The sequence below is a fragment of the Mauremys reevesii genome, linkage group 4 (genome assembly GCF_016161935.1).
Source record: "Mauremys reevesii isolate NIE-2019 linkage group 4, ASM1616193v1, whole genome shotgun sequence".
Lineage (NCBI taxonomy): Eukaryota > Metazoa > Chordata > Testudines > Geoemydidae > Mauremys > Mauremys reevesii.
The window spans coordinates 45365356-45383774 of NC_052626.1; the positions used below are offsets into that span (position 1 = coordinate 45365356).

At 37.4% G+C, this 18419-nt stretch overlaps 1 long non-coding RNA gene across 3 annotated transcripts in view; it reads left to right on the forward strand.

Moving 5' to 3' along the window:
* The first annotated feature begins 2803 nt into the window (after positions 1-2803).
* Positions 2804-18419, forward strand: part of LOC120402978 — a 109484-nt gene continuing 93868 nt past the window's right edge. The window contains exons 1-5 of one of the 3 annotated variants that reach the window (XR_005597397.1): positions 2804-3037; positions 8533-8573; positions 10792-10823; positions 12105-12267; positions 16774-16898. This is a non-coding gene — a long non-coding RNA (uncharacterized LOC120402978). Of the gene's footprint in view, positions 3038-8532; positions 8574-10791; positions 10824-12104; positions 12268-16773; positions 16899-18419 lie in introns of those variants that run through there. The other 2 variants (XR_005597396.1, XR_005597395.1) reach the window with 2 other exon arrangements.

Here is an 18419-nt window from a genome sequence, read left to right on the forward strand (position 1 = left end):
TCATCCACTGTAATCCCTAGGTCCTTTTCTGCAGAACTGCTGCCTCGCCACTCAGTCCCTAGTCTGTGGCAGTACATGGGATTCTTCCATCCTAAATGCAGGACTCTGCACTTGTCCTTGTTGAACCTCATCAGATTTATTTTGGCCCAATCCTCTAATTTGTCTAGGTCCCTCTGTATCCTATCCCTACCCTCCAGCGTATCTACCACTCCTCCCGGTTTAGTGTCATCTAGAAACTTGCTCTGTCACTAGGTTGCCTCCCCCAATCAGTAAGGGCCCGTGCTTTCCCTGACCTTCTTGTTGCTAACATACCCGTAGAAACCCTTCTTGTTACTCTTAATGTCCCTTGCTAGCTGCAACTCCAAGTATGATTTGGCCTTCCTGATTTCACTCCTGCGTGCCTGAGCAATATTTTTATACTCCTCCTTGGTCATTTGTCCATTCTTCCACTTCTTGTAAGCTTCTTTTTTGTGTTTAAGAATACTAAGGATTTCACTGTTAAGCCAAGCTGGTCGCCTGCCATATTTACTATTCTTTCTACACATTGGGATGGTTTGTTCCTGCAACCTCAATAAGGATTATTTAAAATACAGCCAGCTCTCCTGGACTCCTTTCCCGCTCATGTTATTCTCCCAGGGAATCCTGCCCATCAGTTCCCTGAAGGCATCAAAATCTGCTTTTCTGAAGTCCAGGATCCGTGTTCTGCTGCTCTCCTTTCTTCCTTGAGTCATGATCCTGAACTCGATCACGTCATGGTCACTGCCTCCCAGGTTCCCATCCACTTTTGCTTTCCCTACTAATTCTTCCCTGTTTGTGAGCAGCAGGTCAAGAAGAGCTCTGCCCCTAGCTGGTTCCTCCAGCACTTGCACCAGGAAATTGTCCCCTAAACTTTCCAAAAATAAGATGTGTTTTTTTAAATACATTATGAGCAAGAGAAAGACAACGGAAAGTATAGGACCTTACTTAGAGAGGAAAAAGTGCTAAATGCTGATGACATTAAGTTGCTTAATGCCTATTTTGCTTTGTTCTTTAGCAAAAAGGTTAATGGTGACCAGATACTTAACACAATTCATATTAACACAAGCCAAAATAGGGGAAGAAAAGGTTAAAGAATATTTAGGTAAGTTGGATATATATAAATTGGCAGGGCCTCATGAAATTCATTTTAGGGTACTTAAGGAACTAGCTGAAGCAATCTTGGAACCGTTAGCAGTTATTTTTGAGAATTTGTGGAGGATGGGTGAGGTCCCAGAGGACTGGAGAAGGGCAAACATAGTACTTATCTTTAAAAATGGGAACAAGGCAGACCCAGTGTATTATTGAGCAGTGAGCCTGACTTTGATACCGGCAAAGATCCTAGAACAAATCATTAAACAACCAATTTGTAACTACTTGGAGGACAGTAGGATTATAAAGAATAGCCAGTGTGGATGTGTGAACAATAAATCATGCCAAACCAACCTAATTTCCTTCTCTGACAGAGCTATTTGCCCAGTGGATATTGGGGAATCAATAGATATTATATACTTCATTTTAATAAGGCTTTTTACAGACACACATGACATTCTCATAAGCAAATTAGGGAAATGCTGTCTAGATGAAATCCCTGTAAGGTGGGTGCACAACTGGTTGAAAGACCAGGCTCAAAGAGTAGTTATCAATGTTTCACTATCAAACTGGGAGGGCATATCTAGTGAGGTTCCACAAGGATCAGTCCTGGGTCAAATACTATTCAATATTTTCATCAGTGACTTGGATATTGGAGTAGAGAGAATTTATAAAATTTGCAGCTGCAAGCTGGGATGGGTTGCAAACACTCTGGAAGACAGTGTTCGAATTCAAAACTACCTTGACAAATTGGAGAATTGGTCTGAAATCAGCAAGATGAAATACAGTAAAAGTCAAGTGCAAAGTACTTCACTTAGGAAGGGAAAAAAATCAAACGCACAGCTACAAACTGGGAAATGAGTGGCTAGATGCTTCTGAAAAGAAGATTGGGTTCTTGTGGATCACTAATTGAATACAAGTAAAAATGTTATATGGATGCAAAAAGGCTAACAACATTCTGGAGCATATTAACAGTAGTGTCATATGCAAGACACTCTATTCAGCACTGGTGAGTCCTCAGCTGGAATACTGTGTGCAATTCTAGGTGCCACATTTTAGGAAAGATGTGAACAAAATTTGAGAGAGTCCAAAGGAGCGCATCAAAAAAATGATAAAAGATTAAAAAAACCCTGACCTATAAGGAAAGGCTAAAAAAAACTTGGCATGCTTAATCTTGAGAAAAGATGACTGAGGAGAGAACTGATAAGAGTCTTCAAATACATTAAGGGCTGTATAAAGAGGACTGTGATCAATTGTTCTCCATGTCCACTTAAGTTAGGACAAGAAGTAATGGGGCTTAATCTGCAGCAAGGGAGATTTAGGTTACATACTAGGAGAAACTTTCTGACTATTAGGGTAGTCAAGCACTGGAAAAGGCTTCCAAGGGAGGTGGTGGAATCCCCATCACTGGAGATTTTAAAGGACAGGTTGGACAAACATCTGTCAGGGATGGTCTAGGTTTACTTGGTCCTGTGTTAGCACAGGGGGGCTGGACTCAATGACTTCTGAAGGTCCCTTCCAGCCCTACATTTTCATGATTCTATGATTTAACCAGTTCCAAGGGGCAAATTTTTTTTTAGTCTTTTTTGTTTCTTTGTTTGTTTGTTTGAAGGCCTGTTTGTTATACTGCAACTGTGGTTTAGCCTATAGAATAGACAGCTACTATGATGTCACAATTAAGAGGATTCTACTGTGTGTAATATATTTCAGTTACAAGTGCAGCAGGAAAATCTCATGCTCAACTGAATATTTGCAGTAAAGCAACCTCATCAGTAGAGTCAGAGAAGGAGAACAATATGAAAAAAAGGAATGAGAAATTGTAGGACTCAGAAAGAAGGCATCTGTTGGAGTGTTTAAGGGCACCGGCACAATTTATCAGTGCTGCATGATCCAGACAGCAAAGAGGGAAAAGACCACAGATGATCATAAGGTATCATTCTCTGAAATATTAAAAAAGCAATGCACCAGAACTCTCCCACTTACTTCCTTAATTTTGTTATCCCCTCTCCACCACCCTTACTTTCTATTGCTATGAATGTTTGCTGCATGACCCCTCCTGAAAGCCAGATGAACTCTAAGGAAAGTCACCCCCTACCCCATCTGCTCCCAGCAGAGATGGGTTGGAGGGTGATAGACTGACCCTAATATCTGCAGCGAGGCACCTTGATTTTTTTAGCATTCATACTGGATCTTGTGACAAACTGAAATTTAGCAGAAGCTTGAAATGGATGGAAGAAAACATTTAAAAACAAAGGGTTTAATTAAATATCAAATGAATAAAACAATCGATATTGTTATGTATTGGGGAGAAAGGATGCTATGGCACTTGGGATGCTGAGTCAGTGCCTAGGACTCCCACAGACCTCCTGTATGACTTCAGGCAAGTTACCTAATCTCTCTGTATCTCTGTTCCCTTTCAGTAAAATGTGATAATACCACCTCACTCTCACAGGGTTGTTGTGAGGAAAAAATCATCAACATTTGTGAGGCTTTCAAGTACTATGGCGGTGATAGCCGTGTATGTAGATATGAATAAAACCCATTTTCTGACAGTTTCTCTGTGTCTCATGCTGCCACAGGATATCCAGTTTGACATAGAAATCAGTGTGTCTCCTCACAGAATGTAGTTCTTAGGTGTGCTTCAGAATAAAAAGGGCCCTAATTACAATGTATGTGCTGGTCCACTGCAAGTTATCACATAAGGGGCTGATCCTGCAGTTGATCCTCACAATTACTGAAATCAACAGGGCTCTGTACGGGAATTAGGTTCAGTCTTTGTGGATTTGACTGCAGGATCAAGGCCTAAGACTTGGATGCTCTTCAGAGCTGGAGCCATGTCTTCTTATATGATTGCACATCCCCTAGCCCAATGGTACCCTGATCCTGAATGGGACCTTTCGGTGCTATTGCAGAACAAAAGATAACAACTTTGTCTACTTTTTCCTCAAGGACCAGTATGAATAAAAATATTTTCTAAACAGTTTAGTTTCCTAAACCTATAAAAAATAATCTTTTACTAGCTAAGGTAAAGGAAATGCCATTTTTACCAGTGGTATTAATGCAGCAAATATACCTGATCAGAACACATAAGTCACGTCACTGTCAACTTAATATGACTGTGTAGAAATGGGAAAAATAGCAGGTGATATATATATATATACACATAACTTGTATATCTATATTTATTTAACTGAAATGACTTTTTAAAATTACAAGCATTAAAAGAAGCAAGAAAGGACACTGCAGTACCAAAGGCTTGTGAATCATTTTTACCTTCAGTTTAAAGTGAAGTAGGTGTCACTTGTCCAGGAAATAAGCTGAAGCCACGGCAGCTTGGGAAGATCCAGATGATTGCAAAGAGGCCAATCCTAACAGACAGCCTTCACTTTATTTTTCTCTAACCAGAGCTGAGGTTTAATTCTTGAAAACTGGAGCCTGATTAGAAAAAAATATCGTTTGTAAGAAAACTTTTCTGTTAAAAAAAGCCTAATTTTACTCATTGTTTTGACATCTTCAGAGCACTGGCAGAGTGACAGCTCTATTCTCAAAGGTTTATTAAAGTACATTGTCCTAAAGACAATAGCATATTGTGCCGATTTAAAACAGAATAAGAATAGAAATAGTATCAAATACTTTCCCCTATCATTAAGGTCTATCTTTCTGTCAAAACTAAATTTTCTTGCTGCAAGCATATATATTTTGAGGTTAAAATATTATATTTTTATTTGTATTTAACAACATATACTTTTAATAAGGCATTTCAGGGCAGTCAATGTTTTCTACAAAAAATCAATTACTACAGGTATCAGATATTAAAGATTTTAACATCATTATGTTCTGCCTTTGGATCTAATTGCAAATCATTGCACCAAGCTCAGTGATTCCTTCAGCTCATGGAGTCTCATCTAAATCCCACTGAAGTCAGTGGGAGGATTTCCATGACTTCACTGGGTTTTGGTTGAGGCCCTTAGCCCTATTCACTGAAAATGAAGTGCACACGGAGTAAGTACTGTTCTCAGTAGTAGGTGGATCAGACCCTTTGACAGGAGAAAGTCCAGTAAACCGAGGAATCATCTGCTATATGTAGGAATACATTTTTAGAGTAAGGCACATTCATTTTACATACTGCATCAGATCTTCAGTTGCAGCCTTAGAGTGCTAGGTACAGCTGTGGAGGACAGGTCAAGGGCAAGCTACCTCTATGTCCCCTGATTACGGGGCTGCTCTACTTAGGGCCAGAGTTCTGTGAGAACAGCATGAACGCCTTACTAACTTGTGCCAATTACCAACAGCACCAAGGGGCTGTTTTGGCAACCAGAGTTCAACCAGACACAGGGATACCCAGCAGGTCACACCCTGTTTCCCTAGTTGCAGGAAAAGGGAGTGTATGAACCACTGGCATTTCCCCTTGCACACAGGACATCCTCTGTAGGACCAGCTAGAATGGTTTCAGGCCTGCTTTACACCTGCCAAGTGGCACAAAAGAAGAAGAGGATCTGACTCAGTACATTGAAACTTAAGAAGTTCACATTAAAATAACAGACTTATAACAATAATTTAGGCTTTGTTTTACATCTGCCTTAATGCAGACCTTGTAGCGTATGTATTTAGTCACAGATGGTTGTAAAACATGGACCCAATCCTGTGATCCCTTAGTGATGTACCTATTCCTTACTTGCGTGAGCAGTCCCATTGAACAGTGTTACATTGCTTCTACAAGTAGAGACTATATGCATCATTAAGAATTCAGAGGACTGGATCCATCTATTGTCATATATGTTGAGTCTGAGATCACTTGAACAGCTTTTGCCACTTTTAAAACACTGAGTAACAAATATTTTATCCTATTTCTCCCCCTAAAGTTCATAATTACTGGTTAAATAATAGCTACTCCCAAAGAAGGCTTGGTGAATGTTAATCCACAATGCAAAAGTATATTTTCAGACATTCAATAGCTCATCAATGTGACACACAATCTTCCAGGCAAATTCATTAGGCCAGAATTAAATACTTACTTTTGGGGAAAATATAGGAAGAGAAACTTCATCCTTTGTTAACGATACTTTTGTTAACCAAGACTTTGCCAGATTTGCAGCATGTCAAAACCAGTACTTTCCTCAGTCATTTAAGTACCAAGAATGCACACTCATTGTTAATAATGAGCTTCCGCTTGCATGTGACAAAACAGCTAGCTGGCTAGTCAGCCTCAGTCAGTGTCTATTTATGGCACAATGTCAAAAAAGAATGTCCTTCATTTGTGACTCAACAATAATGAACATGGCTAAATCTAAAAATTAACAAAAGAAAGTGAACAGCTTTTTAAATTCTGAAGAACATTAGATTCTGGTGTCCTTTTTGTTCTGATTGTTGTGGCTTAACACTATGAAAAGACCACCTGTTGGGCTGCCATTTTGTGATTCTATTAAATGCAGTGATTGCATAAAAGAACACTTCCCAAAATAACCTAGTATTATTATTCACTTATTTTATAGTAAATCTGCATTCAAGACCTGCAGAAAAGTATCAGGCTTTTTCCTAAGTGAAGTTTAAAGCTGTAAGTCCTCTATAAATGCACACTTACTGCAGATGCATGATTTTATAGTCACAATCATGATACTTTACAATGAGTTCAAGTAAACCTTTAATGTGGCAATTAGGGTCCATATAGTATAAAACTAACATATTATAAACGATATAAAACTGATATAGCTTGTGATAATTAGACTAATGAAGATTACACTGAAACTATACAGCAATATAAATTCATATTTTAATTACATGAACCTAATATTTTTAGGGACATACAAGCTATTTTTATAACATTTGTAATTTAATTTGTTTATGCTAATAAGAATGCATGGTGTATGTGCTAGAATCTCATATGGGCATTTTTTTGTGAGAACAGTTTAATATGAGGAAAGTTTATAATAAAGAAAATTATTTCAGCTATCTAAAATCTACGGTAAAGTGAAAGAAGAAAAAAGCTTTCTTTAATGTTCATAAAGTGCTTTGGTGAAAGGGTCTATATAAATTCAAAGTATTATTATTAGAGGAAGAAAAATCAACATGAATGCTACCAAACGACAAAAATATAGGATATTAATAGCAATGTCTTGATTTTGAATAATTACATTTAACAGAATATTTTGTAAACATTGATTCAACCAAGTTATTAGTTCTTAAGTATCAAATATGTGAGTGATGAGAGTCCATTTACTCAGTTTAACATTTCTTAGCATACTACATAAAACTATCATCTTGTTTAGTATACATGTATATAATGTGAATTAATGAAGCAAAACTTTTCATTGGTGTTAAATTTTCCCTGTTGAGAACAATTGTCAGTAATAATGTCCAAACAACAGACAGTATAAGAAAACTTTAAAAATATGGTTTCCTATTACTTACCTCCATGATGAATTATTTTCATATCCCTTTTTATACGCACCTAAAATTTTCTTAATGTATAGATTTAAATGTGGAATTTTAATTTTTTGCATCACAAAGAATTAATGACTGAATTCTGCAAATGCTTACTAATTTCGTATTGCAATGAATAATGAGCCTACTCACTGTATTTTTAAAAAATATATCTATTTATTGCCTGGCAATCCCAATCAGGATCAGGGCTCCTTTGTGCTAGGTGCTGTACAAACATATAGGCCTTGTCTACACTGGCCATGGCATGTAGGGTATGTGTAGCTACACGCCACAGTGTAAAGCAGACTGTGACCACACTTTGGAGTGTAGCTATGTATGGCAGTGAAAGACTGTGGCAGGAGGGGGCAGTGGGGAAAGGCTAGATCAGTGGGGAGCTGCCTGCCTGAGCCTTTCCCAGCTTCCTCTCCCCTGCCAGAGCCCTTTCCTGCTGCCAAAGCCTTTCACTGCAGTGGGAGGAGTCTCTTGGCAGCTGGGAGGCAGAAAGACACTACACTGCTAAAAAGAGCAGTATAGACATGAGAGGCACTGCTGGGGTGTGGAGAGAACAGTATAGGGTATATACCCTAGGGTTCTGGTGTGTCTTTACAGTGCCTTAATATCTACACTGCTGTTTATACCCATGCTTGCTGAGCATGCAGTGTCTATACGTCCCAGTAACTGTAGACATAGAGATAGTGTTAGCTCCTCAGCTGGTATAAATGGTATAAAAGTTCCATTGACATCCATGGGGATATACCAGTTTACACTAACAGAAGAAATGGCTCATAGTAAAAGACTGTCCCTGCCCAAACCACTTACAGTCTAGTAGTGATAATAATAAATAATACACCAGACTGACTGTGTTTTCAGGATCAGGCTATATGTCTGTAAGGTGGCAAATTTCAGTGGATTTCCTTAATTTTGGGTTTGTTCCCAAGAACATTTTAAAGTGAAACTAGTGTGTTAGAGTTGTCTTTAAGATTTTAATTTTGTTTTCCTTCTTAGCTTTCACCATCGATAGCAACCTGACGTGGCCTGCTTCAAAGGTTTTACTTTTTCACTTTGTATATTTTATCACAATAGATCCTTAAAGCCAGCACGGCGGGTTTTTGGGTTTTTTTTAATTTTTTCTTAAAATTGTCACTCTCTATTTTGTAAACAAGCTACAATGCCACAGATAATTATGACTTGTAAACATTAACAAGTGAAAGAAGGCAAGGAGCTGGATGAATTAAAAAAAGCTCCTATTCACAAAGAATTTGATCCTTCAGTCCTTAGGCAAAACTCCAAGGAAACAGTGTGAGTTTCACCTGAATAAGGACTGCAGGATTGGGCCCAGACATATAATCAGTTTTCAATGGTTAGTGAAGTGAGAAATATACAAAAGTAATTTGACATATTTCCACATCTGTTGATACACAAAGATTATACTAAAAAATTTGGATAAATTCTGCCCTTTCTTACATCTTATGCATCATCAGAGAAGTCAGTGTGGTTGCACATCTGTAAATGAGAACAGAAATGTACTGCTGTCATACACAGGATAAAATTTACTTCACCTCCTAAAAAACAGTGCTTGTTTTGTTCGTAGAAATCCAGTTTAATGTAACATTTATTATCTTGGAATTTTAAAATGAAAATGTGCTTTGTTTTCATCTTTAACGGTATGGCTTTTATATGTCAAGCACATTTGCGTGGTAAGCAAATTTCCGACATGTGGTTGAAATATACTTTATCTGGAGAAGAATGTGTTTTCTTATGAATATCAGCCTAGCAAAGAAAAGCAGTGCAAAATAGAATAGTGTACACTGCACCAGTATAAATTAATGTCTGGGTTTATTGTTCACTGTAATGTAAAGAGTATGTACTGTGCACTTAACTATTGTATTATGGACTTATGGAAACTGAGTCTAGCAAGCAGAAATGGCTTATGACTGAATAAAAATATGTATCTTTATGAGAGAGACAATATGTTTGGAACCCTGAGGGTTAATGAGAGGTAAGCTTGTGAAGGGGGAGATGAGATGAAGGAAATAAAAGACGCTGAATAGATGAAAGAAGTGATTCAATGGGAGGCTTTGTTGGTCACAGCTAGGTGTCAGAAACAAACTAGAAAAATGGGAACTGCTTTAACACTGAGAGGAAAATAAAAAAAGAACTTATATCACATACTAAAAAGAGAAAGAAAATAAGAAATAATAAAAGGCTTTCACGCTTTCTCCAGGGTATGTCTATGGAAAAAATAAAGCAAGCAAGAGCAAAAGAAAGCCCTGAAATTGAATTCCTCTCTAAAGGTATCTTGTGGAGAAGGATTCATTGTCCCATCCTTTTCACATCAAGAATTTAATTTTACATTCCCTTTGTCTGTCTTGAGATACACTTCCAGTTACTCTACATTGGTTTCTCCCCCCTCTCCCCCGCCCCTTAAGTAACCTCTATTGGTGGAGGAACAGTTAGAATGGAGGGAACACAGTCCTGAATAAAAGCAGGCCCTTTCCCATTCTGATTTTTGCCTAAACTTTAGAGCTGCACTTGATGAAGGAACGAATTTTTATTCATGACCATTTGGGGAAACTGCCGTTCTCCAATACCCCCCCCCCTCCATTTTTTAATACCTGATGTGCTGAGAAATCACTTCAGGAGCATCCATCTCCCGAAATAGGTTATTTCTTATAAAACTGCATTACTAATTAACCTATAATTAACTTTAATAAACTCATAAAAGTATTCTGTATTTTCCCATTAGCTATTTCTCAAATGACACTAAAAATGCAGTTAACAAAATTTCTTTATAATAAAATGAGAAAATACCAGTTATTTTTAGTGTCAGGAACATTCCAGTTACCATATCAGATTTGTTATGTTTATCACCATCCCCCATGATTTCTTAAGATAGCTTCCCTGGTATTAAGCTTCCCTCTGGTGCCCATAGCAACATACTGAAATGTTATTGAAGGGTTTCCAGGATTCCTTATAAAATAAGCTGTTGATTCTGCAGACCTTGCACACACAGCCACTTATATCGGATTCACAACCTGAGTCCTCACATCCGAAATTCACTGACACGCAAGCTGATCACTGACTTTCATAAACATCATTACTGATTAAAGACATTACATAATAATGGATTTTTCCACCACAGCAATCAAGACATTTGCTTTTAATATTAACCTAAATTGTCAGAGTAACATGCAGTTTTAAAAAATTTGGTCTAACATTTCCTTTTTTTTTTTTTTTTTTAAACGAACTGCCATACTGGGTCAGACCAAAGGTCCATCTAGCCCTGAACAGAACAGGTAATCATCAATTGATCCATCCCCTGTTGCCCATTTCCATAATGCTCATTCTCGTAATATTCTACCATCTACAAGCATATTTGATGCATGTAGGTCTGTGCTGTGCAGTCTGTGGCCAAGAGGTCACTTTTGGCTCCTGAGGGCAACTGTGTGAAATAAAAAAAAGTATCTGATTATGAACAGAAAATGAGATTTTTACAATGGAGTGTCTAAATCAGCCCCATTTTTATGGATGTTGCTTCTCAACTGCCTCCAGCCACATCACCAGGAGCAGCTCCAGTACAAGCAGGAGTGCTTGTAGCAACTGTTGCCTCTGCCCTTCCATAGTTGCTCAGCAGCTCCCCTGCTGGTCACTTGCCATATTACATGGGAGAAAGGCAAGAGTAGCAAGAAAACTTGATTGGCTTTGTCTGAGCCTAAGGGAGGATTTAATGAATGGAGGCTCCCCGTGTCCCACACAGCCATCCAGGAGAGGAGGAGATGAATCTGTAAATCAACAGCCAATTACAGCTCCCAGAATTTTAATTGGTCCAATAAATCATACACCAGCTTGGGATAGCTGGAGCTTGGTCACTCCAGCCACTCTCTGTTCTGATTTGTAACACATCACCTGTGGTATAGGAGATGGCTACTACCCTATGCCAAAGGCATCATCAACAGGGCACATGTGGATTGTTTCTGCTCCTTTTGTGCCACCTGAGGGATGCAAAGGGAATGCAGAGGGCAAAGAATCTGCCCCAAAGTATGCGTGATGACCCCTTTGCCCCCTTTGAAAAAAATGTGTATGATTCTCAGGCTGAACAAGGTAGAGACCTCTAATATACACAGCAGAACCCTTGCTAACTTGCAGTATTTGTTGGAGAGCCATTGACTTATACCTGGTTTTTGCAATCATTTTGCAAATTAAAAAAAAATAAGGATACTGCATCACAAAAGGTTCTTTATTTTGAACAAGAAGTTTCATTTGAATTCTGTATTATACTACATAGCAAACTAATAAATGGACCTTTTTTTAAACAGCTGTGAAAGTTCAGTAAATGGAGACCTCACTATAGCACTCTGCTATTCAATTTTAGCTGGGTAGTTAAGTGAGTGCACTTTTAAAATTATATTTTAGTGACATTAATCAAGATCTTGGATTAGGACTATGATAACTCAAACAAACAGCAATAGATTCTGCGATAACATTTGAATAAAGACTTGTAATCACATATATATTTGGCAGTTATATACTGAGAATACAGAGATTCGTCAGAGTTCAATAACTCTTTCTCTCTAAAGATATCCAGAAAACAGGATGGAAATATTTGGGCCATGTTAAGAATGAAGCCAGAGTATCTGCAATGGCAAGCATGCCATTGGGCAACTGGAGGAACACATAAGAGGGGCCAGCTGAACATAATAATCCCACCATCAAATTCCTGAGAGGGAAAATTTAACAAAGGTACTTAATGTAGAGAAGATGCAAAAAGAGGCTCTGGGTAGTCAAGGATGGCGGAGCCATGTTGGTGCCCTAAGTAATGGTGTGGGAAGGATTGAGATTCAGACATGTTGTATTCTGATGTGGCTTGTATTCTGAACAGAAAAACTGAATGTGGAAAAATAGGCAGGAACTTGGAACTAAATTAAAAGAAGCTAGACCACATAGTGCTCTGACTTTTAACTGAGCCATTCTAGATTTATACTAATACAAATGAGAGCAGAATCTGGCCCACTATTTCTTGGAATATATCATGGTTCCTTCTTCTTCCAACACTCAAAAGAAGTCCATACCAAAGACTAACACTGATTATTCTTCTGAAATTTAATTCCAATTTATAACATTTTCCAAAAACAAATTGCTCTCTAGATGTCCTTATTCTACCCTGTTACAGTTGTATGACAATATGAATGATTTCTTATACTACTGTTAGATAAAAAAAGATGATCTGCTGCCACTGTTCTTTCTTACACAATGTCAATGGGGAATTAATTTAATTAATAATTAGTCACTCTCACTCCTTATTTAGCCTTGATCCTGCAGTTCTTATTCTGGCAAAACTCAACCTCCCAAAGTTTCTTTTAGTTATTGGACTATATGGATTTAAGACAGTTTACATTAGCTGAAGATTTTGCCCAGTGTATTTGGTTCTGAACAAGCGGCCAGGAAAAAGCATATATACAATCAGTTTACCATGAATATATGATGGCTTTTTGTGTGATCTCCTTTATTCATTATTGAATGGAAGTTTTTCTTATGTTAAAACAGATTCTTAATAATTATTCCAAAAGATAAAATAAAATTCCATCTGGATGGATTCCAAGTGGAAGCTGCAATCTGAATTACTTCCCCCTCCCAATACACACACTAATAGTGCAATAGTTAAGAAAAAAATAAGTTTCTTTAGAAAATACATTAAACCCAGAATGTTAACAAAGCAGCAGGTTCATTCAGGGCCCCATTTTTCTTGTATTTAAGATTCTTTAATATGCTGCTTACTCCCATCTCAGAAGGGTCTGACACAAAGCGCCTGATTCTCCATTGCATTACTCTAGTTTATGTCAGTATACTGACATTCATTTCAATCAATTTAAATTGGTGAAAAAACTCTTCAGGATGGAGACTGATTCTTACTAAACGGTTTGTACAGCCCCTAGCACAATGATGCCCCAACCTTCAATGGGACATCTAGGTGCTATTTTAGTATAAATAACTACTGTAATAATGGTGAATCAGGCCCAACCAGTATTTTCTTTGATTAATTATTTAAAAATTACCTAATTAGGGAACACAATCATAGAGTTAGAGATGGAAAAGTTCTATTAAATTATGAGGCCTGTACTTTACAATATACTATTTTCCAGTCCTTAGTCTAGTCTAGTTTTCAATGTTTCTCAGAACAGAGCTTCCAGCACTCCCTTCGGAAAAATATTTCACAATCTACAGCTGACTCTGGGACAAAGTTTTTGCTGATGGTCAGCCTAAATTTTCCTTTTTGTAAATGGTCTGTCATTATGCTCTGTTTACTATGCTAAAGAAGCCCATTCCCTCTGAGTTACATCCTAGTTTGTTACCACTTGGCTATGCTGAACAAATTTAGATTTTTTTTTAAACAAAGGAAACCAGAATTGTTGGCAGTACAAGTTGTCAGATATACAAGATAAGAGAATGCAGCCTAGCTGAGGCAATATAAATGATGAGTTCCATATACTGAAATTATAAAAGTTACATGACTGAGTAGTTTTTAATTAGCGCATCCTATTTATCTAGAGCTACATGTTTAATTCTTGTAATCTTTCTTTATAAGCAGATCCCTCCAGCCTCTTAATAATTTTTTCTGCTCTCCTCTCAATTCCCTTCTGTTTGCCTAAATATTTCTAATATAAAGAGGAGCCCAGACTGACTACAGAATTCCAGGTGTAGTTTCATCAGCATTGCATAGGATCGATAGGAAAAAGGAGTTGGGGTGAATATGGCTAACTTACAACAGAGAACACATTTCAACCCACATTACAACAAAAACATTTAAAATTATGTCAAAATGTCCTTAGCTCTCAAAACTAAGAGCTCAAAATCTATATTGTTCAATTGTTGTAAAATAAAGACAAAGCCATTTCCAGTTGGGAAAATTTTGTCTGAATAATAATTAGGGAAAGGGAATATTTTAAGAATGGTTTCAAAATATTTCCTTTATGATAAGTAAATGAATATCCAGTCTGAAAACACCATTCTGTCTCCCCCACTTCTTCCTTTAAGACTACCTTTCTCTTTGCCAGAATAGCAAAACTGTTGTGAATTTCATTACAAGGGTGCCCTATAACACCAGGTGACAGGCATTCAGAACGCTACATAAATGCCAGTAACAGATGCGAATAAAAGTAAAGCCCAACGTTTCAAAATGTGGCCCCTGTCTGTGCATCTTTGCTTACACATTTTTCTGCATTATTACCTGAATGCTCAAATAATAGAAATGTATATATATGAATCCCATGTGTTCACACAAGGCATGAATTGAGTGCAAATGGGTTTTGCATGTGGAAATATTATCATTTGTATATACAATTGATAACACCTCCCCCTGCCCCCCCAAAAAGTTGCATTTTATAAGCCAAAGCTCCCACTGACTTCAGTGCTGCAGGATCAGACCCTTAGAGGTCACAGGATGCTATTATAGAAAATGAATGATAGATTGAGTCCCCTTTGAAAACTTGGCTGACATTATAAATTAAGTATTTGTTGTATTACCTTTCTGCCTTTAAAACTAAAGCTGATAATATTTTCCTAGAATAAGCATAGTCTAGTAACATTAGTATGGGAAAAGATCCACTCCACTTTCTATGTTTTTTCTGTGAATTCAATATCAACATAACCCATACTCATTGATTAAGCTATGTTTCTCCCACTGGCTAGCTGAACCAGAAGTGTTACTATTTATGTGTATTGTGTTAGTACCTAGTGGCCCCAATCATGGATCAAGGTACCACTATGCTAGACACCACACACAAACAGAGCAAAAAGACTCTGCCCTGACAAGCGTACAATCTATGTACAATACAAACACTTTGTATTTTAGAACACTGAAACAAAGAACAATAAGCACAAGATTCTTAAAACTTTTTTCAGAAAGTTGATAGTATGTTTAATCCAAACCAATTACAATGTAAAAACAAAATCTGTTCATATTTTCTAAAGAGCTAATCTGATTGTACAAAATGTGAGTATGCACATTATATATGTACACACACATATTATATAGTGTGTATATAAATACACACACATACACACACAATACAGATTAAATGAATTAAAAAAAAGTGCCTTCCAGTCTGTATACACATTTACTATTAAGATTCAGAAAAGCTAAACAGATGTTTAACCTCAGGATCCCACTTAAGTTCACAAAGACAGACCCTAAGAATGATTCTGATGTTCCTGTTCCATTCAGTCTTCAGTTTTTAGAGAGAGACATACACGTGTGTATATTATAACAGTATATATAGAGATACACACACTCATTATGTATAATATTATGTATATATAATTTTTTATCCTTAATGGAGAACTTGAACTGCAAACAGCCATGTCAGAACTTAGATGGTTAACATTCACTTCTTGCTGTTTTATTGCATATTACTGTGCGCTCCTGAGCAGCAGGAGCAGATTCAAGCAATTACAATCAAGTCAGGGCACACGCCGTGGCTGAGCAACACGATCATGATGAGGATACTGATGAGGCACTTATCGAAAACCCCACATCATCCACACTCATCAGCCACAACATGTCACCCCAAATGAGGCATCAGCTGCCTTCAAAAGGCTCATTGCACACTGTTTACAGCTTTCTTTGGACCCACTTTTGATTTTGCGGTCAGGGCTTAGTTCAAACAGCAGCTGACTGGCAATGGCAAGTCTCAGGGTTCACTACAGCTTACTGCCTGGGATCTGTGTTTTTACACTGGGGCTGACCAAGGGAGAAAAAAGGTTCCAGTTCAAATCCTCTAAAATCCTGGTCCCTCTATCAGAAAGGATTGTTAATTATACCAGAAATGTATATTGATGACTCTGAAATCAGGCTGGGAGTGGAGAAAAGCAAACAAACAAATCCCAAAAATATTGTATAGTTTTCAATTTGTTCTTTTTAAAAATAGTAATTGGCAATAGAAATTAAAATGTAAACACTCTGAGCCCAGATTCTCACTTACACTAATACCTCTTTACGCCACTTTGGCAGGATAAAGGTGCCGCAAAGTAATTTACCTTGTTCTTCAGCTACTAGTCCAGGAGAAATTTGGTCTGGCTGCATATTATTTATTTATTTCATAGCTCCATTTCACTTGTAGATTGGTGAGGAGGGAAGTATTTTTTCTATACCACTTTTCATCTGAGTATCTCAAGGTGCTTTACAAAAGTAATTGCTACAACACCCCATTGAAATAGGTACCATAATAATTTAGTATATCTATTTTACAGATGGGTAAACTGAGGAACAGAGACTTACCCAACTCACCCAACCTCACAAGGCACTAAGATAGAAATAAAACCTACGTCCTGCTCCCAATCTACTGATTTAATTATTAAAAACACACACACCCCTCTCTTTTTCAGCTTGGATGTAGGAATTGGATGCATATTTTACTATTTTAAGGTGCAAAACAGTTTTGTTTCCCCATTGGTTCTCACGTTTCAGAATGTAATAAACTTAAAACATCCTATGATATGTTGTAACAGCATATTTTTATTATGAACATTTTAAAACAACACATAAGGGACCCCATGTATTATTTCCTACATTTGTTATTATGCATGAGTTTATTTTCTGGCTGCTTTTAGCTATCACCAGCATAATGGCAGGTTGGTAATACAGATATGTGGTGCCCCCTGTTTTTCTTCCTGCTCTGCATGTTTACTAAGCCTTAGTGTAATGATAGATAGAGAACAAGTATTTTTCAGAAGAGAGACAGGAATGGTTGCAGTAGGAAAAAAAGATGAATCTACACTATCCATTTACAAATCTCATAATTAATTTACTAGCACCATGGCTTTATTTCCCAGGAATAGCAAATATTCCACATAATTCTTTCAAGCAACAAATTTCCTCACTATAACTTCTAAACAAGGGGACAGTGGAAGGGGTGTGGGGGTGTGTGGATACATATAAAGATGGAATAGAATAAAGGTCCTAAAAGTTATGTGGCCAAAACAAAATTCAGCTATTAATGAACAGCATCATAAAGACACTGAACACTGTATGAATGGTTTTATTATCATACTTCAATTTCCATCTAACACATCTTACGTATCTGGGATATGGACAGAACAGTGACTTCTGGTAGCTATGCAGAAAAAGTGGAGGTTTACATTTGTGTATGCTTGTTTGTCTGAAGTGTATATGTGTGTTATCTGTTGTTGGGTCATCATCTAATGCTCTTTGTGATGCATATTCTAAATTAGGCAAAAGGAATGCATCTTTCAAATGCAGATCATGTTTGCACTGGAAGAGCAATGAGAACACTTGTCACTTTCAGAACATTTATGTGCTAGAAGTACTGTTAGCAGAAGAGCAGTTTAGATAAATTCAAGACTTTTTTTGCTGATCACAAACATTAAGCTTCACACCTGAAGCCCTCAACCCCCTGCTGTGCTCTAATCCTAGCACCATTCACCCTTAGAGACTCAAAGTGCTGTGCCACTGCTCTCAAACATTTGATTGCCCTTAGTTTGAATGCCACCACCTGCAAAAATGCCTTTTTATTCCCTTTGAGCCTCTTGAGAAGGAAGTAAAAATGATAATTCATGACAAACATTAATTAATTGTTTACAAGATGATCTTTTCTTTTTCCAACTTCTGTTCAGCAGACATGTTGAGCTGCAAGATTCCACTCTTGATGCCAGAGTTTGTCAAGAGGTCTGCATTGTTGTTTATCACTCAGGCATAGGATAGACTGCAGGTCATTGTTTCTTCAGTTCAAGTAGTCCTGTCTGGCTCTTGTTTGAAGAATGGAAGTGACATGCATGAGTTCCCCAATATAAAAGAACTACCGGTTCTAAGAAGGAACAGGGATTTAGCTTCTAATGTAGAGTAAATAAACATTTTTCACCACCTCTTGCTCCATGTG